This window comes from Aedes albopictus, chromosome 3 (genome assembly GCF_035046485.1).
Source record: "Aedes albopictus strain Foshan chromosome 3, AalbF5, whole genome shotgun sequence".
Classification (NCBI taxonomy): domain Eukaryota; kingdom Metazoa; phylum Arthropoda; class Insecta; order Diptera; family Culicidae; genus Aedes; species Aedes albopictus.
This window is the reverse complement of record NC_085138.1, coordinates 328454256-328478738: the sequence shown is the minus strand read 5'-3', so window position 1 is coordinate 328478738 and position 24483 is coordinate 328454256. Positions and strand designations below refer to the sequence as shown.

Here is a 24483-nt window from a genome sequence, read left to right as displayed (position 1 = left end):
AAAATCAAAGGATACAATAAAAACTATGCTCATAAGAAGTATGCTATAAATTTGAGAGACCAGTGTTGTCATGGTAAAATTCGATTGTTGGAGTTTGTTGGGGTTCTTTTCAAGAATTAGTCTAGATATTCATTCAGGCGTCTCTTTTCTCCAGAAATTTCTCAACAGATTCTTCTAGGATTCCTCCAGGGGACTTCCTAGAAGATCCTCAAACATTTATCCACAAGTGGGATCGTGAACTTCCCTAGAGATATTTAAAAACACTACCAAAAAACCTCGCTCATCATATACAGCGCAAGCGCGGTGCAGTTTCAACTGCTTGAAAAGTTTAGAATACTTCACAAATTCCTCTTAGAAAGTTGTATCAATGAGTTTTATCCACTAATATCATTCAGACATTGCGCGAGAAATTCTTTCTAGAATTCAGAAGTATCTCCAGGAGTTCTTTCAGGGTATATTCCAAATCATCTTTCAAAAATTCATTTGACGATTTATTCAAGAATTCTAGTACCTTTGTCTGCAATTCCGCTCGATTGACCGACGATTTTTTTTTCAAGGATTCCTTCAAAAACTTCTTCACGATTGAATTCAGAAATTTCTCAACGATGCCCTTCAGAAATGCCTTCAAGGATTTTCTCAGAAACTTCTCCAGGATTTCTTCCTTAATTTTTTTCAATAATTTTTCATTAAATTCTACTAAAAAATCCTCAAAAGCCATCTCAGCTTTTTTCCTACCCCTCTGTTGGGGCCACTGCGTCCAATTAACTTGACTTTTGTGGCGAATCTCAAGAGTTCCTCCATGTATTCCCCAGGGACTCTAACGGTTTTTTTCTGAAATAGTTGCAATGAAATTAAACCTCATGATGAAATTTTTAAACATTTCTATAGAAATTCCTTCAGGTAACCCTCGAAGAATAACTAAAACATGGTTAATGTTATTTTATATAATACTTCTGTAAATATTTGTAAATATCTACTGGAATCACTAAACAAAATCACGGATGAACTTCTGGGAAATTTCCAGGAGATATTCCATGAAGAAGTTTATAGATGTCCTGGAAGAATTTTCGAAGCAGCCAATGAAGAATTTCTGAAAGAATTCTGGGATTACTGTGTAAATATAATTCCTGGAGTTATTTCTGAAGGGGGGACGTCCATAAGTTACGCCACGCTTTGAAGAGGAAGGGGTTCCGAATAGTTTGATAACTCCAGATGAGGTCCAATTTAAAAAGCGTGCCTTAGGGGGGAGCGGGATTGATAATGGACCTTTTCTTTTGCGTGACCTATTTAATGAAATGACTCATAGATCAATGGAGCTATTTCTGGAGGTTCATGGAAATTCCTTTGAAAATTTTTGGAGGAACTTAAGGCGTCTCAAAAAATATTTCTAAAGGAACATTCGATTTTTTTGGAGAAACCTTGGAAAAACTTTTGAAAGAGTTCTGGAAATTTTTCTAGAAGAAATCTTGGTGAAATTTCTGGAGGGTCCTCTATTGGAATTTTTGAAGATTTCATGTAATATATCCAAAGATGTCATTTGTATATTGGCATGAAATTCTTCCAAGGGATATACAAAGAATATGTAGGAGAATATGTTTGTGAACCTAATATCGCCAAGAATTGTGTTGATAATCCGTTATGTTTTACAAAAGAGTCTCGCTTAGTACTTAAAAAAGAATACGTGAAGATCATCACAGTATTGCTGTACGAAATCAATAAATGATATCACAAAAACACAAAAAAGACTCACAAGGAGAACTTCAGAAAAATACGCCTAATATGCACAAGGAAAATATAGAAACTGTTTTAAAATTATCACTATTATTGCTATAAGATTTAAGCAGGTTGGCGAGAAAAAAAATCTTTGTCGTTTTCTCATCGGCGTGGGAAATTTTGTTCGGCGGCGTGGAAAAATATGAACAGCGGCGCGCCGGGTCAATTTAACTGGCGGCGGCGGCGGGAAAAAATTGTCGGCGACGGCGGCGCACACGTCTATCTTCCATTGCCACCACACACACGCACGCTACCGGCGCAGCAGCAGCGGTGGGCTGCGATTCCCGAGCAGTAAGATGTTCTTGAAGAATAGATTGTTTGGTTGGGTAGAATTGTTCAATCAATCATCTTCCGGGTTCGATAAACAATGGTTTTTCGTTGTATTTTACAAATAACCTAACATGATTGTTGATTCAACCATAGGTACATTGCTGCTGATTCAACTCCTTTTCCACTTGGCGTAATGTCACCATTGATTGGATCGGAGTCTGCTCCTCTATGTAGTGATCAATAAGCAGTTCAACAGATATCAAGTGCGAGCCGGGCCTGTGACACATTTGGTCATACGTTCACTTCATGGTCATTTTTGTTTGATTCCAAGTCCCGGTATTGGCCATTTCTCGTTACGCTAATCTTAAAGAGAATATTCGAAGTATGGAAGAATCCACATCCGAAACAACAAACCGGTCTTTGAAGAAAACCTTCCGGAGATTGTCGATGTCACACAGTTCAGAGCCAGTCTATGGGAGAACTATGTCCAGCACAGCGACGATGGGACGTAATTGGCGGAAGAAGAGCGCCAGTGAAATGGGGTTGGAGACATGACCGCGGTCGTAGCAACCTCTCAGGATATACGTGAGGCTACCCGGTATACCAGAAATTAGGATGCACCAGGACCCGATTTCGTGTCCATATTTTGCATAAAAAAACTCACGACGATCCACATGCAGATGGTGGAATGCTTTAATATGGTGCTAGAAGACCCCACGCAGCTTCCAGAGTTCATTACCGGGGGTATCAGGGTATCACTTATCTTCAGCCGAAGAATCAAAACACAGCTGATCCAGCTAAGCACAGACCAATAGCGTCTGTACAAGGTGCTGTCGTCGAGCGAGGAGAATACCCTGATACTACTGGGATTACTGAAGAACAAACAGGATGTCGCAAAACAACGCGAGGCTGCAAAGATCAGGTCTTCACAGATTCAGTCGTTGTGTGTCAAGCCACCGAAAAGCAGAGGAACCTAAGCATGGCGTGCATCGACTACAAGCGCAGGCATACGATTCAGTACCGCACTCGTACGAGTCGTACCTTCTCAAGGAACTGCAGTTGTACAAGGTCAACATGAACGTCAACAGGCTAATGCAGCACACGATGGAAATGTGAAGCAGGTTATTACAGATTACCGATGGAACAGCTGCGGACCAGAATTCACAGAATTAGAAGAAGGATACTCTATGTATCGCTAGTCCACTATGATTCTGCCTTTCAATGAACCCCCTCAGCAAAGCACTAAACAGTTGCAACTATGGCTATCAACTGAAAAGTAGGAGAAGGAGCACAAGAATAACCCACAACTTCTTTATAGACGACCTGAAGCTGCGAAATCAGTACAAAGGCTGCACCAAATTCTGGTCAGCCTATCTGCGTCGGGATCAAGTAGTGGATGTCACCTGTTCCCGCGTCAACGGACAGGTGGAGATTCGGAATTCTTTATTACACCAAACCTAACCTCAAAATGACTGACCATTCTCAGGTCATTTTGACAGATCTTTTCAGGTCATTTTGACACATCTAACATTTCGTGCATGTATGTGGTCTGTCAAAATGACCTGAGAAGTGTCAAACATTTTCATGGCTAGCTTTGTTGGTGTAATGAAGAATAGGGCACTGCAAGTCGCGGTTGCTAAGATACGTTCTTCTAAGTCTTTGACGTCTCAGGGCCTTGTTTCTAACGAATCGGACTTGAAAAAATTGCACCAGCTTTCGGTGGTCTTATTTAATTCAGAATATGGCTTGATACCGGCACGGTGGCACCCCTCCAGGAGGTCCTTCTGGGATTCCACAGGACTTCCATCCGGAACTACATCCAAAAAACCCTTTGTGGTTGCTTTTCAAATTTGTTCCAGGACTCCTCCAGGAGTTTTAAGTGGGATTTCCAGGGAGTTGTTGATAATTCTCTGTGGCTCTTCCAGGAGTTTCTTCTGAGATTCCCAAAAAAGATTCCATGAGTGTTTTCTTGAAGAGCTCTTGTCAGGATTCCTCCAGCAAATACTCCCGAGATTCTTCCAGAGATAACCTTTTGATATTACTTCAGGAAATCCTAGATTTTTTTTTATCCTCCAGGAATTCCATCCTAGACTCTCCTAAAAATTTCTTTCGAAATTTCCAGACGTTTTTTTTTGGCTTGCAGAAGATATTCCCGGACATTCCAGCAGTTGTACCCGGGATTCCTCCAAGAGATCTCTCGGGGATTGCTTCTGGAATTCTTTCCGAGATTCTGTAAGGGATTCCTGAAATTCTACCAGGAACATCTTGTGAGATTCTTCCAAGAACTTCATCCGGGATTCCTGCAGGAACTACTTCCAGATTTTTTCCGTTTGGAACTTTTTCAGGGGCCTCACTCCGGGAAGTTCTTATGTTTTTTTTTAGAAACTGCTTTCAAGATTTCCAGGATTCATCTAGCAACTCTTTCATCTAGCAACTCTATCAAGCTATTAAGAGAATTCTTGGAACTTCTTAAAAAAAACCAGAAGAAATCCCTTGAAGTCCCAGAAGGAATCCTAAAACGAGTTCCAAATATAGAACCTGTTAGAATTTCAGAAAAAACTCCTGGAAGGACCTCAGATGCAACTTTAGAATCTCAGATATGGCTCCCAAAGGATTCACAGAAGGAAATCCTATAAAAATATGTGGAGAAATCCTGGAAAGGATTACTGGAAGAATCTTAGGCAAACTTGCTGGGATAATCTTGGAAGGAGTAATCCTAGAGGGGTCTCAAAATTATTTTCTAGCGAAATTTCGGAAGGAATTTTGAAAAAATCCAGAAACCCCTGCAATATTCTCAGAAGGTATTCCTCAAGTAAACCAGGGAAGAATCTCAGAAAGAATCCCGTAAGTATTTCATGGCAAGAGCTCTTGAAGAAATCCCAGACGCAACCTTTCTAGGAATCTCAGAAGAAATTCCTTGAAGAACCCCAGAGGGAACTTCCGATGGAATCCCAAATAAACCCCCGGAAGAATCTCACCAAGATCTCCCTGGGAATCCAACAAGAAACTCCTGGAGGAGTCACCCATGAATAACTGGCAAAATTCTTCCAAGTCCGAAAGCTGATGAAATTCTTCTAAGTTCGAATCGTAAACAACAAAGCCACGAAACGTGAAACTGTGAAAGACAATTTTTTTTTCTTAGTAACCGCGGCATGCAGTGGAAATTTGGAAATGGTCGAAGGCGATGCGTACAAATACCTCGGCTTCCTGCAACTTGCTTGAGGTATTCGCCACACAGCGATCAAGAAGAAGCTGCAAGCCACGTTCTTGCATCTGTCCCTGTTGACCTACAGCTTTGGGGTGGTAAAATGGACCAAAGACTGACCTCGAGGCGGTAGAACGAGCAGCACGAATGGCGTTCACCAAGCACCGCATGCGCAGTAGGAGGTAGAGGCGTCACCAATATCCAGACACTATGTGTCTCCCAGATTCAGCAGATGCTAGCATATTTCGTATAAAGAGACAGAACCGTCACGAAATATGCCGCACTAGCTGACGCTGACGCTGACTCCAACGTAGGATGTCTACAACTTGAGAAAACCTGGAAAACCGGGAAACCTCAGGATATTTTATTTACAGGGAAAACCCGGGAGTACTCAGAGAAGATCTTAAATACTCGGGGAAATTTGACAACGATAAAAAATAAAACATTAAGTGGTATGAATAACAAGTAGATAACTTTACTGCTTCTAGATCTACTCAGAAGTAGAGTCTACAGAGTTCACCACATTGTTGAGATGATTCTGTTAGTTGAGATAAATCTAGAATCACCGTTGTAACATGAACTATAGACAACCCCCACTATAGCCCAACGTCTCTACAAACTACTACATTGTCATTGACAGATAACCATTAATAAAGTTAACCACACATGGTGTCAGAAGTGGCTGGCGCGTTGCATCGCCGGAAAATATAAAAAAATCGGGTTTTTCGCGTTGAAAATTGCGTCGGTAAACCGCGGAGACTACGAAAAACAAAACGGACGTTATAAATATCGCGAAAACACGGTGAATATTGATCCGCCGTAGCAATAATGACGGCAAATCAAACCGCGCAGTCTACAGCAGCTGCTGCTGCATTGTTTAACCCCGTTCAAAGCTTCTCTGCACAGCCTCCGGAGCGAATCAATATCCGGAATCAAATGGATAAGGCGAGAATCTGGAAGGATTGGCTGCAGCAATACGAATGGTTTGAACTAGCGTCTGGAATCAAGCAGCTGCCGAAAGAGCGTCAAGTTGGAATCCTCATGAACAGTTTGGGACCTGACGTTCTAGGAACGTACACTGGATTTCAACTCACGACAGTGCCAAAAAACGATCCGGATGTTTTGAAGCAAAAGTTTAGCGAAGCATACAACCCAACTGCCAATCCAACGTACAGCACTTATGTTTTCCTTAAAACAGACCAGGAGCCAGAGGAAAGTTTTGATAGTTTCCTTATCAAACTAAGGCAAGCAGTTGTGGATTGTGATTTTAACTCGGTACATGACGGAATGTCTACGGAAGATCGGCTGCTGAAGGATAAAATTGTTCTTGGGATCCGGAGCCAAAAAGTTCGGGAGAAACTTCTTAGCGATCCGAAACTGACACTTGACAAAGCGATTCAGATATGCAGATCCAGTGAGCAGACTACTGAGACACTAAACCAGATGGGCTCTGACGCCAAGAACTGCGATGCTGTTCGAGAGAAAGAGGACCAAATGTTCAAGTGTCGTCGCTGTGGAACTAGGCATAGGCGAAATAATTGTCCAGCCTTCATGAAGTTGTGCTCAACTTGCAACAAGACCGGACACGTACCCGATTGCTGTTTCAAAAAACGCAAGGAGGAATCGACGATTGCCAAGAGGTGCAACCGCTATGAGAAGAAAACAGCAGCAGTATTGACCGAATCCGAATCATCTGATGATCTTCGTGAAGAACTGGTTGATCTGCATTTACACACGGTGACAGAAGAGGACACAGAAGAAGGTGATTGGTACGAGGACGTCATCGTTGGAACGACGAAACTCAAATTCAAGTTGGACTGCGGTGCTCAGTGTAACATTCTGCCCCTAAAGATAGCACGGAACATGAACATCGATCTGAACAAGTCGTCCACTAAGTACATTGTCTCCTACAATGGCCAGCGGAACCGAGTTGAAGGAGAGTTTTCGATGCCAAGCAAGGTAAAAGGAAAACAAACTTCCCTCACCTACAAAGTTGTGGATCTCGACGTCGTTCCAGTACTGGGTCGAAAAAGCTGTGTACGAATGGATTTGATCAGGCGTGTGCAATCAATAGTAGAGGAAGACGACATTTTCCAGGGCCTGGGTTGCTTCAAGGGATTTGAGTATAAACTAGACTTCAAATCGGACGCAAAGTTTGAAATCCGTCCAGCTCGTGTAATCCCGCACAAGATTCGTGAGGAAGTAAAATCGGAGTTGGACAGCATGGTTAAGCTAGGCGTGATCAAGAAGCAAGAAGAACCAACCCCAGTCGTGAGCAACCTAGTAGTAGTTAGGAAAAATAAGAAGATTCGTTTGTGCTTGGATCCCACGGACGTGAACAGCAATATTCTTCGGCGTCACTACCCTTTGAGAACGGTTGAGGAGAATCGGGAAGGCTACCTGGTTCACGATCCTCGACTGTAAAAAGGGATTTTGGCAGGTGAAGGTGGACGAATCTTCACAGAAGTATCTAACATTCGCCACACCCTGGGGAAGATTCTCGTGCCTTCGTCTTCCGTTTGGCCTCGCCTCTGCTCCAGAGGTATTCCAAAACCTCCTCTCCACACTGCTTGAGGGAATTGAGAACGTTGAAGTGTCGATGGATGACATTTTGATCTACGCGGATAGTGAGGAGCACCTAACGGACATCACAGCGAAAGTCATCAGCCGCCTGCGTCATGCCGGCTTGAAGTTAAACCGTGAAAAGTGTCAATTTGGAATGCGGTCGGTGAAGTTCCTGGGACATATTGTGTCGAGTGACGGATTGAAGCCAGACGATGAGAAAGTTGCTGCCATTCGCCGACTCAAAGTTCCGGAAAACAAAAAACAACTACAACGCCTACTTGGTATGGTAACATACCTGTCGAAATTTATCACTAATCTGTCCAACATTACAGCTCCCCTCCGACAACTGCTTCAAAAAGATGTTGCTTGGTGCTGGGAATTGGAGCAGCAAAGTGCCTTCGAAAAAATCAAGTCACTACTGTCCAACCTTCCGGTATTGAAGTTCTATGACGTGAACAAGAAAAACGTCCTATCTGTCGACTGCAGCGCACATTCGATGGGGGTGGTATTGATGCAAGATGGTCACCCGGTTGCCTACGCATCAAAGGCACTGAATCCAGCACAGCAGAACTATCCACAGATAGAAAAGGAGGCGTTTGCAATCAGATTCGGGTGCCAGAAATTTCACTCGTACATTTTCGGAAGACCTGTGGCAGTAGAAACGGACCACAAGCCTCTTGAATCCATTTTCAAAAAACCTCTGGACAAAGCGCCGCCGAGATTGAAGCGTATTATTCTGGACGTGCAGCCGTACGCACCGGACGTAGTGTATGTCAAAGGAGTGAACGTACCAATTGCGGACACGTTGAGTAGGGATGTCGAGAATCGCCAGGAGCCGAATGAAGACGAATTGGAAGTGCACATAGTGATGAATGTAACGCAGTCATGGATGAACCAAATTGTTGCTGAAACGGAGAAGTCGGATGTGATGAAGAAATTGATTCGAGTGATCAAAGAGGGGTGGCCAGAGAAGATCAGCAAGCTGGATTCGGACATTCAAACATTCTGGAATTTTCGTGATGAGTTGTCTACGTATTCTGGAGTGGTCTACAAAGGAGAACGAATCATGATTCCTGAATCTCTGCGACGAACTGTGTTAGGTATGGTACACGCTGGACACTTCGGTATTCAATCATGCATCAGACGTGCGAAGCAGTTTCTGTTTTGGCCTGGAATGAGCCAAGATATTCAACGATTCGTCGACGAATGTGGAGCCTGTCAACGGTTCAGCCATAGCAATGTCAAGGAGCCGATGATAGTGAAGAGAATTCCTGAGTACTCATTCCAGATTGTTGCGTCTGATGTTTTCCACTTCAACGGAGCGAACTACGTGGTCATTATCGACAGTTATTCGAATTGGATCGATTTCAAGAAGCTTCAAACTATGGAGTCGTCTGAAGTGATTGAACACCTCCAAACATGGTTTGCAGTATTTGGTGTCCCCGAAGAGTTCCACAGTGACAATGCAAAGCAATACACGTCTCAGCTGTTTCGAAAGTTCGCAGATCAGTGGAAGTTCAATCACGTTACCTCAAGTCCATATTATCCGCAAAGTAATGGATTGAGCGAGCGAGCGGTACAAATTGCTAAAAACATACTCAAGAAATGTAGTGTAGACGGTAGTTCGATTCAACTGGGCCTGCTGAACTATCGTAACATTCCAAGAAGCGAGGAGCTTAAATCGCCGAACGAGAGGATGATGAGTCGTATAACCAAGGCTCCCCTTCCAATGGTCGAGATGAAGCTTAAGCCAACGATTGTCGAGAACGTGCAGCAGTCTCTGGAAGCCGTACGTAACAAGCAAAAGGATTACTATGACAAAATGGCACGTAGTCGTCAAGAAATAGAAGTCAACGATCCAGTACTCTACCAAAATCAGTTGACCAAAACCTGGGAGTCTGCACGTGTTATTGCCAAAACAGAACTGCCGAGATCAGTCATCGTTGAAACGCGGAACGGGGACGTGCTTCGCCGAAACACACGACATTTGAGAAAATCGTCTACGATGATTATGGACCCGGCTGAAGCAGTGTCCGACTTTCCTGAAGAACGAATCCCGAACACTTCAGTAATTGAACCAACATCTGCACTGCGTACACCTACACAATCTTTTGGGGAGTCTTCAGTCGAGAGGAACACATCTACGCAGCCAATTCCACCAGAAGGCACGGTGCAACAGTACGTGACAAGGGCAGGAAGAACAGTTAAACCGATTGTTAAAATGGATTTGTAATTTCATTTTTTTATTTTTGAGGGGGAGATGTAACATGAACTATAGACAACCCCCACTATAGCCCAACCTCTCTACAAACTACTACATTGTCATTGACAGATAACCATTAATAAAGTTAACCACACAACCGTTACGAGGATGTTCTCCAGAATTTCTGTCATAGTTTTTCTCTGAAACTTTTTTTAGAAATATCACCTATCTCTACCGGCTTTTTATTCACGATTCGAATTCTTTCCTGGATTCTTCCTCGAGAATCTTCTTATTTTGTCGATTTCTGCTGAATCTTTTCACGGAGATCCTACAAAAAAATCCAGAGTTTTTTTCGGTATTGCTTGCTAAGTCCCTTGTAGGATTTTTCCAAAGAAAACATCGTGGGGTTTCTTTCATGATTATTTCCGAGATCGCCACAAGAGTTTCTTTCAATACATATTGAGGTTGTTTTCACAGAATTTCTCCTAAAGTTTATTTAGGGACTCCTCTTGTAGATTTTTTGCGATTCCTTCCAGTATTTCTCATGAGACTTCTCCAGTAGAACATCCCGAGATATCTTCCAGAGTTGCTGCATGAGTTATTTTATGGATTTCTACTAGAGCTTCTGCAAGAATCTGTCAAGGAGTTTTTCACGAATTTTCTGCGTGGGCTCTTGTCGAGATTTCAACCCAAGTTTCTCCTTCATTTTCTTCAAAAAACTTCAATGAGCTTTCTTCAAACTTCCGCCCTGGGTTTCTATAGGAGTTTCCACTGGAATACTTCTTAAAAGTTCTAACGGAGTTTTTTTTTTAAGTTTCACGTGAAATTTCTCTCGAAAGTTTGTCCCGATACTTTTCTCAGAAGATCCCTTCCGGCATTGATCCTGGGATGTCTCTCAGAGTGTTTTTTTTTTCTGAATTTATCCTGGACTATCTATCAAGTTTTGTTTGTGAGCCTTTTGGGATTTCTCATGGAGTTCTTCTTGTGCACGCTCCCGTCAGAATACCCATTTTTTCATTGCTGTCTCTGTCGCTCTTCAAGAGGCTCCATTTAAAAATACCCAGTTTCAAGTTGGGCGGCCCTACTCATAAATGGGTATTGTTAAATGGAGCCTCTTGAAGAGCGACAGAGATAGCAATGAAAAAATGGGTAATCTGAAGCGAGCGTGTGATTACTTTCGGAGCCTTTTCTAGGATTTTCCTCGTATTATTCCCAGAGATTTTTTCAAAATCCTTACCGAAAATCGTTCCAAAGTTTTTCTCGGAGTGTCTCCTGGAATAACTTACTAAATTCAGGAATACAAGGACTTATAAGTCATTCCCGAGGAATATCGGAAGAAATCCAGGTGAAATCTGGTGAGAAACCATTCAAAGATCCATTGGAAAACTTGAGAGGTAGTTTGGAATAAATCCCTAGAAAAACTGAGACACCTCGGAAAAAAAATCTGGTAATAATTCCAGCAGGAATTTGCGTCGCCGAAGTCGCGTCTTCGGCCATCCTCAGCGACACCGCGTACACGCTGTGTACCACAACCGACCTTTTTTCATGGTGCGTGTACTCAGTATACGACGCGACCGTTCCCGGGTTAAGAAAATTCAAGGAGGACCCCCTGGGTGAAACTTCGGTCTTATGAGTAAACACCCTGTCAACGTGTGACACAGGAAGATTACCAGCTTAACTGCGACATCAAGACCGTAGACGAGATGATCGTAACGTGAAAGCAGAAGGTGGCGTCTAACGCGTTGCTGGTGCAGAGTGAGCTTTTTTTAAAAACAGAATGTTTCATGATAGCTATCCAGGACCTAAGTGGAGATCCGCTGTAGGAAGTGAAACTCAGTTGGAGAAATGATCGAGCATGTCGTAGCAAGCTGTTTAGTGTTTGCTGAGTCAGCCTACCCTAATCGTCACAACAACGTAGCCAAAATTGTGCCCCAACAGCTTGCTTTAAAATACATCTTGGTCGACAGATTTGTACCAAAATACAAGCCCTAGCCGCCCCAGGTTCTGGAAAATAGTTGCAAAAACGCTGCACTGGGATCGCGAGATCGTTACGATCGTCCTATATTGTGGTTTACGACAAAAGGATGAAACAGGTAATTCTCATTAACAGACCATTATGTGCAATCAACGTTCTCCGGCAAGATAACCAACCATGTACAACGATCTAGCGGAGATGTTGAAGCAGATGTGGTACCTGGAGGACGTCCGTATAGTTCCGGTTGTCCTCTAGGCAACCGAGTTGTCCCTAAATCTCTCCTCAGGTTCCTAGATGCGCTGGAGTTGAAGAAGAACCTGAACAGCATCCTGAAACCGGTTATTCTGGCAACCTGCAGTATAATAAGACGCTTCCTGAATCATCACAACTGAAAGTACGTCCTAATGCAGACACAAAACCTCTTCATGTTTTCAAAAAAAATAGTTAATGGACGATTTAGTTTTACACGTACTGTCGAATCTGTATGTATATGCTCGGATCATGTATTCAGAATCAATGAAACGAGCTACACATTTGATAACCAAGTATTCAACCCATTCAGTTTCGCGTTCTGAAGTTTGTACTGAAAATTGACATTCACTAGCTATTTCTTTCAGCTCGGGAGCCCCCAATGTCTTCGTCGCTTCATCGATCGGCCGCACCAAACTATCCAGAGCACATCAAACACACCATCGGCGGCACAGGCTTCTTGTTCTTCATTTTCTTCTTCAAGACCATTACCATCCCAACTTTGCAAACACCACCGTCAGAGGAAAGCACGCACCACGGAAAACGTATCCAATCCAGAGCTTCCCCAATGCACACGGGATTTATCCACGCGTATCTACTCCCAGTTCAGACTCACTGCACAATGGGTTGTTGTAGGCTTCGATCAACAACGATCCCCCCAACCACCACAGAGCACACTCGTTCTCCTACCGCCGCCGTTTGTCACGGAATGCAACGAATCTATCACAACAACGTCATCCCCAGCATCGGATTCCCTAGTAGGTAGGTATGCAATGCACTGCATCAAATCACTTGCCTTTCTAAACAGCAGCGCTTCAATCTAAACAAAAACAGAAAACAAAATATCTCGACCGCGAGAGAGCGACAGTACAAGCTTTCCGAACGAGCAAACGAAAGTCACTGAACGGCACTGGGAGCCGTGTGGTGCGCCGATCCCCCCAATCGCTGGAATCTGCGCCGCTATGTGGAGCTCAGCAGAAATGGGTGGTTGGTTGATCGTCGTCGCGACGCTCAACTGGAGGCGGTAGGAGAGTGAGTTGCACGCGCGCGCGATCAACCATCGAGCGAACACGTGCTCTCCGGGCACTCGTGCTCCCCAAGCAGGGAACAGGTAGTGATCTTCTTTCGTCTGTGTGCGATCTTGGCGTCTTCACACCGAACTGATAAGGTTTCTGTGGGTCTGAAGAAGGGTTGTTTACGGTGCGGATCTCACTGCGGGAAAGTGGCGTCTGGACTGTGGAGACTCATACTCAGACAGACCCGGTTCCGCAGAGTAATTTATTCTGATCTCTGACGAATGATGGAGCGATCGTATACACTCAAATATGTACGCAAATGTCAGCCAGCAAGGCAGCGACCAAACAATAAACATAGTAAATTTGCGCTACGGCCACATACCGTGTATATTACAGCAGCAGCGAGTAATGGCTTTTGGCATTTCTGTGAACAGAAGAGCACTCAGGAAATAGTTCGAGCTTCCAAACAAGTTGTGCATGCCGTGCATGCCAGAGCTTCATTATCAAAACAAAAAACTGCAACGAACGGAGGGAAAGGTTGTTGGTTTGTAAAATCGGAGAAAAATCTTTAGTGAAAGGAACCGCCAAGACAGATAACAAATGCAATTTGATAGTGGTGTGAAGAAATGGAGTGCATGTTTTTGTTACCAGCATATGAAACGCGTAATTGGCAACCTAATATATTGAATTGCGTTAGTTTATCAAGTTTGAATTAAGCACTATTAAATTGTTAAATTATAGCTCAAAATGATGAACCTTCGTTTTTTAAATATGCCCAATCAAGTCATGGAGTCATCCTGCATACATACATACATTTATTTGTTCAACATCACATTTAAGACAAGACATAATCAACAGTAGTACGCCACAATACTCGGTTTGTGGCTGCCGTTCTCCATCCTCGGTTGCTCCCAATGCTCGCCAGGTCACGCTCCACCTGGTCCGCCCATCGTGCTCTCTGCTCTCCACGCCTCCTTGGGCTAACCTGATTAGTAGCAAACACCAGCTTTGCAGGGTTGTTGCGCGGCATTCTTGCAACATGCTTTACCCACCGTATCCTTCCGGCTTTGGCCACCTCTGGATCCTGGTTTCGCCGTAAAGTGCAGCGAGCTCGTGGTTCATCCTTCTCCGCCACACACCGTTCTCCTGCACACTGCCGAAGATCGTTCTTAGCACGCGTCGCTCGAAAACTCCGAGTGCTTGCAAGTCCTCCTCGAGCATGGTCCATGTCTCGTGTCCGAAGAGGACCACCGGTCTTATAAGCGTTTTGTACATGGTGCGTGGGTGAATCTTTTTCGACCGCAGTTTCTTCTGGAGCCCGTAGTAGGCCCGACTCCCGCTGATGATGCGCCTCCGAATTTCACGACTCACGTTGTTGTTCGCCGTCAGTAAGGATCCGAGGTAGACGAATTCCTCTACCATTTAGAAAGTATCCCCGTATATCGTAACATTACTACCCAGACGGATCTGGTCGTGTTCGGTTCCGCATACAATATGTACTTTGTTTTTGAGGCATACACCACCAGTCCGACCTTTGCTGCTTCGCGTTTCAGGCGGGTGCCACAATGGTTTATTTTCCCATTTTCACGCTCTTAATTAATAGCTCGTAGGATTGAGGAGATAGAGCAATGGTGTCTTCGGCAAAGTTGACGGGAATGACCAGCGCCATCTTTTGATAGTTAGAGTTTTCGGATCAATCCCCCTAAAAGTGAGATACAAAATTAATTTTTTTAAATTGTTGAGATAGAGGGTTGACGTCTTCGGTAAAGTTGTAGCATTTTTGATTCCAAACAACTTTCCTGAAAACGTCAATGTTGTAATTTTTACCACAATGGAGATAGAGGCCTGTGTTTGAAAGTTAACCCTAAAAACACGTTTCTTAAGTAAAACATACATTTGTTGAATTTTTAGACCCATACAGTGTTCTGCAAAGTCGTACGAATCAATAAAATACGCAGCTTTGCCGAAGACATCAAAGCTGTAAGAATTAAATGAGACGAGTTATAGATGAATTTATGATTTTTTTCATCCACTTTTAGGCATAAATATCTTTCCTAGGGGCAAAATGGTGCAGCTGAGGATACCCTTATCAGAAAGTACATCTATAGAGCTTTCAAATAAGGGTTAGTTTGTCCGTCCACAATCGTCTACTGGGAGATATGGCCATAATAAAAAATGTCCTTTCTACGATTTAATTGCAATCAAATCTACTTTGACAGAAAAATTCATGGCTACCATGATGAAATATAAATTAAACCAACTTTCGTCTTCTCTTAATAAAAGTTCATTGTGTTGACTTTCTTCATATTAAATTTCAAATTGCTTTACAGAAGAACTCTGTTGGCTCTGTGAGAGCGTATTAAATTCCGATAAATCCAAATATGTTATTCAATGAATGGGATTTGTACTAAATAGTGAAAATCTTATAAAAAGGCAGAGGAAAACGTTTTTTAGAACAAATTTGGTATTTAAAACATTCAGGACTGTTGCGCAAATTCGCTTAGAGAGGGCTATATATTATTTGATCATAGTAGCCATGATTTTTTTCTGTCAAAGTAGATTTGAATGCATTTTTGGACATTTTTTAATATGGCTATATCTCCTCAGCAGACGATCGTGGATGGACAAACTAACCCATATTTGAAAGCTCTATAGATGTACTTTCTGATAAGGGTATCCTCAGTTGCACCTTTTTGCCCCTAAGAAAGATATTTATCCCTAAAAGTGGATTAAAAAAATCATAAATTTATCTATAACTCGTCTAATTTAATTCTTACAGCTTTGATGTCTTCGGCAAAGTTGCGTATTTTATTGATTCATACAACTTTGCAGAACATTGTATGGGTCTAAAAATTCAACAAATGTATGTTTTACTTAAGAAACGTGTTTTTGGGATTAACTTTCAAACACAGGCCTCTATCTCCATAGGAGTAAAAATTACAACATTGACGTCTTCAGGAAAGTTGTTTGGAATCAAAAATGCTACAACTTTGCCGAAGACGTCAACCTTCTATCTCAACAATTTAAAAAATTAGTTTTGTATCTCACTTTTAGGGGGATTGATCCAAAAACTCTAACTGTCAAAAGATGGCGCTGGTCATTCCCGTCAACTTTGCCGAAGACACCATTGCTCTATCTCCTCAATCCTACGAGCTATTAATTAAGAGCGTGAAAATGGGAAAATAAACCATTGTGGGGTGTACAGCTCTGCCACCGTTCCAAAAGTTCTGGCGGACATTGTCGCCCGCAAAGCACACAAGTTGACAGGATTATGTAAAAATCGTTCCCCGGCTGTTGAGCCCGGCTTGTCACATCACACCTTCCAGAGCGATGTTGAAGAGTAGGCATGAGAGACCGTTACCTTGTCGCAGTCCCCGGCGAGATTCGAATGAACTGGATAGTTCACCCGAAACCCTTACGCAGTTTTGCACACCATCCATCGTTGCTTTAATTAGCTCTGCGTGGTCGATACTGTCGTATGCCGCTCAGTAAACTTATAAAGCATTGTCCAGTTAAAATCCGGACGCAAAGGATAATTTATTGTGACGCTCTCAATGATCATAATCATATTTTTTTACAGCAGTCTGATCATAAACAAGTCCTCTATTGATGGTGAAAATTTCATCGATTTTCTTGCTACGAGTGAAAAGTTATTTCAGATTGAAGACAAGCGAAGGAAAAAAATCTTGCACAAACACGCTGAAAATTAAGCGTGGTCAGGTACGACAGTCGCGAAAAATGCTAATTTCTCCATAACCATTATGTGTGATGTACACAGATGTTGTTAACCATGCCATGAGGAAGTGCCCAAGGAAGATTGAAGTTTATGTTCATGGATAAATCTGCTTGGAATTCCAAGATTTGCCAGGAAGTTCGAGCTCTGGACATCGTTTTCTCACATCACGATTTTGACACCAAATGTGTACAAAGATGATAACCTCAAGAATCGCGTGCTGCTTTTCAAAAATGCACACAAGGGATCTGTAGAGGTTTGAGCTAATTTGGTGAGCTATCATGACAGCCTGAGATGTGCAGTGGTATCATCACTGTTGGATAGTGTTTATTAAGGAAAAAACACTCAAATTTCGCTTCTTTGGAATTCACTGAATAGCCCTTAATTTCGCAAGAAGAGAAATATTTGGCAAAGTTTCTTTGGAATCCTAATCAGATTGGTAGAGGGTCTCAGGACACTACAGAGATGACCTGATTGTTAAACAAATCCGCTGAAGGGGTTGATGTTTAAATTTACTACCATTGTGCAGATTTTTAAGGAAGTAATCACGGAAAAAATGAGAAAATGTATTAAAAATTAAATTAAATAATTTTAATGATATTTTTCCATGAAACTACAGTAAATTATCTTTGTTTTGAGGGCTTCACCTTTTCTGTTTGTTATTCTACCTCTGAGATATAAGTGATTATCTGCGTCCGGATTCTAACTGGACAATGCTTTACTGGGTTCCAGGTCATTGTGACATTGAAGGGAATGAAATGGCAGACGAGCTTGCTAAAAGTGGTTCCAATTTACAGTTTGCTGGCCCAGAACCATTCTGTGGTATATCAAACTGTACAATTAAAATGGATCTGAAACGCTGGGCTGAGCAGAGGGTGATATCCAATTGGATGTACATATGTCAAAAATTGCAATCAGTCAAAACGATTTATAACACCAAATGCTTATAAAACCAAAAAGCTCTTAGAGCTCAACAAGAGAGCTCTATGTACATACACTGGCCTAGTAACTGGACACTGCCCGAGCAGGTATCACTTGAAAAATATTGGCCATATTCAGAGTGATATCTGTCGTTTCTGTAATACGGAACGTGAAACCTCGGAACATCTGCTTTGCAGTTGTCGTGCTTTATACACGCGCAGGCAAAGATTTCTAAATAGTGGTTGCTTGCAACCCAGTGAGATCTGGTCTGCAAAACCTGGGAAGGTCTTGGAGTTTATTAATTCCATTGCACCTTACTGGGAGACGACGCGTCGTGGCAGTAGCTGATTACTTGACACATGGCAATTAGCTGGCTAGATGCGAATATCAAAACGGGACATGCCACAAAAGTTCAGCCTATTGGACGCAGTGGCTTAATTTCCCCAACAGGGAATGAAAAAAAAAAATGCCGCTTTGAAGTCGATGAACAGTTGATGCGTTGGAACCTGGTATTCCCGGCATTTCTGGAGGATTTACCGTACGGTGAAGATCTGGTCCGTTGTCGACCAGCCGTCGCTGAAGCCGGCTTGATAACTTCCCACGAACTCATGCGTTTTAGGTGACCGACGACGGAAGATGATCTGGGATAGCACTTTGTAGGCAACATTCAAAATAGTGATCGCCCAGAAGTACTCACATTCCAAATGGTCGCCTTTCTTGTGAATGGGGCAGATTACTCCTTCCTTGCACTCCTCCGGTACCTGTTCGGTTTCCCAGATCCTGACTATCAGCCGGTGCAGACAGGTGGCCAACTTTTCTGGGCCCATCTTGATGAGTTCAGCTGTGATACCATCTTTACCAGCTGCTTTGTTGGTTTTGAGCTGATGAATGCTCAGCGTGGGAGTTGGTTCATTTCCGTCCTCCGCTGCACTGGCGTCGTCATTTCCTCCATTGCCACGCCATTCAGGTGCTGATAGAAATTCCGTGTTTCTTGAAACGGCACAGCAGTTCCATTTCTTCACACTCCGCTTCTTCCGGGCGGCGCTTTTTCTCCCGAAAGAGGTGGGTCTGCTGTTTCCGCTTCTGTTTGTAACGTTCCACGTTCTGTCGGATCCCTTGCTGCAGCATTACCGCCCTCGCTGCGTTCTTCTCCTCCAAAATCGTTCTGCACACTTCGTCGAACCATTCGTTCCGTCGATTCCGTTCCACGTACCCGATGGTGCTCTCGGCTGTGCCGTTGTTGGCTGCTTTCACTGTACTCCAGCAGTCCTCTAGAGGGACCTCATCGAGCTCGCTCTCGTCTGGCAACGCTGCCTCGAGATTCTGCGCGTATGCTGAGGCTGGTTCGCCTCGGCTCTCTCAATGTAATTTTATAGGCCCATATCTCCGCCAATTTACGTCCTATTTTAATAACCTGGGTCTCATTCAAAAGATAATAAGTCAAAGAAACTTTGACCATTTGCGAAACTTTTTCAAAAGTATTTGGATGTAAAGTTCACCTAAAATTAACACATGTTCTAAAAATAATTTAAATTCACGACAGTTTCGCTGAAAATTGCACAAGTAACCATTAGCACTATATTTCCCGTTTTTTGGCCTTATAGAGCTTAATTTACGGCCAATATAGAGCATGCAGTTTTACACTAGCACTGTATTGGCACGCAAGGCGAATAATGGTGCCTTTTGGACAAGGTATTTGGAGTACATAGCTTAAATTTTCTAGAGCACCGTTTTTTTGAACCGGTTAACGGGTATGGCTGTAAATGCATCACGCTGATTGTTCAGTGGCTGTCATCAGCGTGATGCATTTTGATCCGGATCCGTTCAACGGTTCTAAAAAACGGTGCTCTTGAAAATATGAGCTATGTACTCCAAATACCTTGTCCTTATGGTTACTTAGGTGGGTTGAACTCATTTTATGAAGGAGGCAGTAATATTACTTATTTTCTATTAGCTTTCAACTGCTTCACGCTATGTCCAAAGGGAAGTATTATGAAAATCGAATGTACCTCAAATGTTATTCCCTAGGATCGTAGATTTGGGCCTCTAGTTTCAGAATCTGTGCGGTTTAAAATATTTCATCTGTGGTTTTTGGTTAGGTCAATTTCGTCCCATATAAAAATATATGGGAAAAAACCCCAAGATGGATTTTTTTAAACCGCACATTTTCTGAATCTAGAGGTCCAAAAATATGGTTCTAGCGAATAAATTTTGAGGTACATTCACTTTTCATAATACTTCCCTTTGGACATAGCGTGTGCTTTTTGCCTAACTTAGCTAAAAATCTAGGAGAAAAGTTATTAAGTAAATTTCAAATGATGTCATCGACCAAAAGTCATTGAGGCTCATCTCTAAAAATTATTTGTCAGCCAAAAATTCTGAGTCACTTTAGTAAATCATGGAAAAGTGATTTGTTGATATCCTTGTCATGAAAATGTTATGTAAAAATCAGTAAACTCATTTCTCTACTTAAAAAAAAAGGTAATCTAACGTTAAGTTTCAGTATATAATTGACGTATTTTTGGAAGTATTCTTGGAAGAATGTTGGAAGGTATTCTCGTAAAAGTCTGAAATTATTACTGGGGGAAACCCTTGAGGAATCCCTGTAAGAAATTCCTGGAGAAATTATTGAAGAATTTCCTCCATTTTCAACACTCAAATAATGAAAAGATCCTTGACTTCCTAGACAAATCACCGAAGAGTATTCAATAAATGATGTCAGGACGAATTTAAGAAGGAATTCCTAGAGGAATTCCTATGGTGCATTTCGTAGAAAAATTCCAGAAGGAAATCTTGAGAGAGGAGTCTTCCCTGAGTGGATTCCTGATGGATGCCCTGGAGAAGCTTGAAGTTGAATCCTTAAAGGAATTATTGTAAGAATTTCTGATGGAATTCTTGATTGATCTCCAAAGGAATCTGTTGAATAGAAGGAATGTCTGGAATTTTTTTAGGTAATATCTTGGAGAAATTCCAAGAAAAGTTTCTGAAGAAATCCGTACACAAATTTCGAAGGATATTCCCGGTGAAATTGTCCTAAAATAATCGTTAAAGGGAATCATTGAGCAATTCGCGAGGAAATTTCAAAATTTTGAAGGACTTTCTAAAGAACCATTCTCGAAACATCCCTGCAAGAACTCCTCGTGGAATCTCTGGAGGAGACCCTGAAGAAATCCATGAAACTTTTTGAAGGATTTCTCGGGGAAAAAATCTTAGGATATATTTCTGGAAGAATCGCAAGACAAATTGCTGAAGGTATTCTTAGCAGAATTTTTGGAAATTCGTGGATGAACTCCTAAAGTATATCTTGGAGAAAATTGTGGCTCCTGTATACATGCATCCCTCTACGATTACAAATCACTGGTACAATTTCTGTATAAATCCTTGAAGTAATTCAAAAAAATATGTAGGTACTCCTGGGAGACATATCTGAAATTTTTGGGTGCATCCCTGGAACAGACGATGGAGGATTTCCGAAATTTCTGAAAGACCCCTGGATACATTAATGAAGAGATCTCGAGAGGAATTTCAGAAGGAATCATTAGAGGAGTTCCAGAAATTCCTGTTACGAAACAATCACTGGAAGAATTCCCGAAATTCCCGAGGAATTCCTGGACGAATCGCTGGAGGAATTTCTGGAGGAGTCCTTAGAGGAATTCCTGAAGCAATCTCTGGAGAAATCCCTGGCGGTATCACTGGTCAAATGCCTGGAGAAAGCCCTAGAGGAGTTCTTGAATGAATTCCTGGAGCAATCCCTGGAAGAATTACTGGGGGAATTCCTAGTGGAATACCTAGAGGAATCTCTGTTGGAATCCCTGTAGAAATCCCTGGAGGAACCCCTAGAGGAATTCCCGGATGAATTCCTGGAGGAACTCATGGATAAATTCCTGGAGGAATTCCTGAAAGAATTAATAGAGGAATTTCTGAAAGAATTCCTAGAGGAATTCCTGGAAAATTTCTAGAAGAATAGCTGGAAGAATTCCTAGAGGAATTTCTGGAAGAATTCCTGTAGGAATTCCTGGAAGAATTTGTGGAGAAATTTTTGGAGGAATTTCTGGAGGAATCCCTGGAGGAAATCCTGGATTTTTGGAAGAATTCCTGGATAAATTTCTGGAGGAATGCCTAGGGGAAAACCTAAAGCAGTTCCTGGAGGAATACCTGGAAGAACTCCTGGAGGAATCCCTGTAAGAATTCCTGGATAAATCATGCAGGAACTCCTGGAGGAATTCCTGAAGGAATGCTGAGAGGAATTCCTGGATCAATGCCTGGTGAAATTGCTGGAGGAATGCCTGGAGGAATTCCGCAGAGAATTCATAGATGAATTCCTTGATGAATTCTTTGAGGAATCCTTGGAGTAAACCCTAGAAGAATCCCTGGAAGAACACCTGGAGGAATCCTTAGAGGAGAAATCCCTGGATATATCCCTGGAAAAAATCCCTAGGAGGAATTCCTAGGATAACTCCTGAAGGAATTCCACGAGGAATTCCTGGGGGAATAACTGGAGATATTCCTTGGAAAAATACTGGTGGAATTCATGGAAGAACTTCTGAAGGAATTCCTAGGGTAATTCCTGGAGCAATCCCTGAAGGATATCCTGGAGGAATCCTTGGAGAAATTCCTGCATAAATTTTTAGTGGATTTCCTGAAAAAATGCCTGAAGGAAACCCTGAAACAATTCCTGGAGGAATATTTGGAAGAACGCCTGGAGGAAACCCTGTAAGAATTCCTGGATAAATAAGGCGGAATGCCGAGAGAAAATTCTGGAGAAATGCTTGGAGGAATTGTTGGAGGAATGCCTGGAGAAATACCTGAAGGAATTCCAGCAGGAATGTCTGGAGAAATTCCTACAGTAATCAATAGAGGAATTTCTTGATGAACCCCTTGAAGTATCCCTGGAGGAAACCCTAGAAGAACCCCTGGATGAATTCCTTAAGGAATTCCTCTAGGAATCCCTGTGGAAATTTATGGAACAATTCTTGTAAGAATTTTTGAAGGAATCCTTGAAGGAATTCCTGGATGAAATTCTGGAGGAATGCCAAGAGAGTGATCCCTGGAGGAATCTCTGGAAGAATTCCTTGAAGAACCACTGAAGGAATGTCTGTAGGAATTCCTAGAGGAATCTCTAGATGAACTCCTAAAGGAATTTCTAGATGAACTGCTGGAGGAATCTCAAGAGAAATTCCTAGAAGAATCTCAGGCGGCATTTCTGGAGGAATCCGTTAATGGTGTAAGATTGAAGTGCTGCCCAAAATATTGAAGGGGCGGAAAAACATGGCGACCCACGACTCAAATTTCAATAGAAAATAAGTTTTCAAGCACTAACATTGCAATAGTTGATCACTAGTAGGTATAGTTTTTAATTTTTCAAAAGTTTTTTTTCTTTCTGCCTTATTTATTTTGATCAGCCCCCCCCCCCCCCCCTCGCACCAGATAAGAGGTCTTGGACATAAAAGGAAAAATAATATTTGCATCGGCCTTAGGGCCATAAAAATGGGGAGGTAAACTCTCCGTTTCTGCAATGGAATCGTGCAAAAAGCGTGGGTTTTATGATTCCTTGCCTAATTTGATGATATATTAAGAAAACTTTAGGTAACAGTGTTGCTTAAGTTGCAAAAAAAAATGAAGAAACCAACAATACAGTTGCCCAGTGTTAAGAAAACTTAGGATCTTTTGAAAGAATCGACAGTAAATCATAGTTTAATGGGCTGCTTCCACCGGAACAGGCAGCCGGTAGTGTTTTTCTTAGCCAGCTGAAACAATCTCTATCGACACTTCACAGCAATCTAGGCTAATATGTCAAAAGGGAAGAAAGGGATCCCGAACAGCAGATTCATTCAGTATTCTTCATCTTGCAAACAATTATTGCATATGTAGCCTTCTTTCTAGCACTTTCACAAAAAAATCTAATGGCTTCATTCTACGAATCACTACACATCAAACAAAAACCATCCTATCAAACACTATCATCTCCTTCGAACCAACTATGAAGATATTGCAAGGTCAAGAGCAATTACCACTACGAAGATCAGTGAGTTGCGTGCGCGCGTTATTCGACCGGTTGGCTTAACTTTGAAGATTGTACTACTGTTTTCGTTGCTGCTGTAAAATCACTGCAAAACACTTACTATAGAGCAAAATCCAACCAGCAATCATCAATCCAACCCCATTCAATAAATGATCGAATGACCTTTAACAAGGATGACACAGTTAGCTGCGAAGCTGAATTTTTGGCGGTTGTTTGGTTTCGAAATCGGTAAACAACATTGTCGCTTTCCGCCTTTCGACGAACGATCGGCGATTCTGCGCTTTTTTGGGGCGTTGCTGACTCGGCGTCGTTGGCGTATCAAACTCATCCTTGTGGAACCGCAATCACGGAAAACGGACCCCTGCTCGCTCAAGTTTTGATTCGATCCATTAACCACGTGATAAACCACCCAATGCCGCCCGCAACGTGTCTAGTTCAATTCCTGCTACCAGCCAGTCAGCCAGCCAGCCAGCCAGCGAAGCCAATATCCGACAAGGCCAGTCAAGAGCCCTCTCGAAAATCGCTTCCCCAGAGCCGTTTCGAATTCCTCG

The 24483-nt window shown here is 42.4% G+C and overlaps 1 protein-coding gene across 1 annotated transcript in view; it reads right to left on the bottom strand.

The window, feature by feature from the left end:
- LOC109426944 (titin-like) overlaps positions 1 to 23996 on the bottom strand; it is a 202133-nt gene extending 178137 nt beyond the window's left edge. The window contains exon 1 of the mRNA XM_062842890.1: positions 23922 to 23996. The gene's annotated coding sequence lies outside the window, so the exon portion shown is untranslated. The remainder of the gene's footprint in view (positions 1 to 23921) is intronic.
- Between the last annotated feature and the right edge of the window lie 487 nt (positions 23997 to 24483).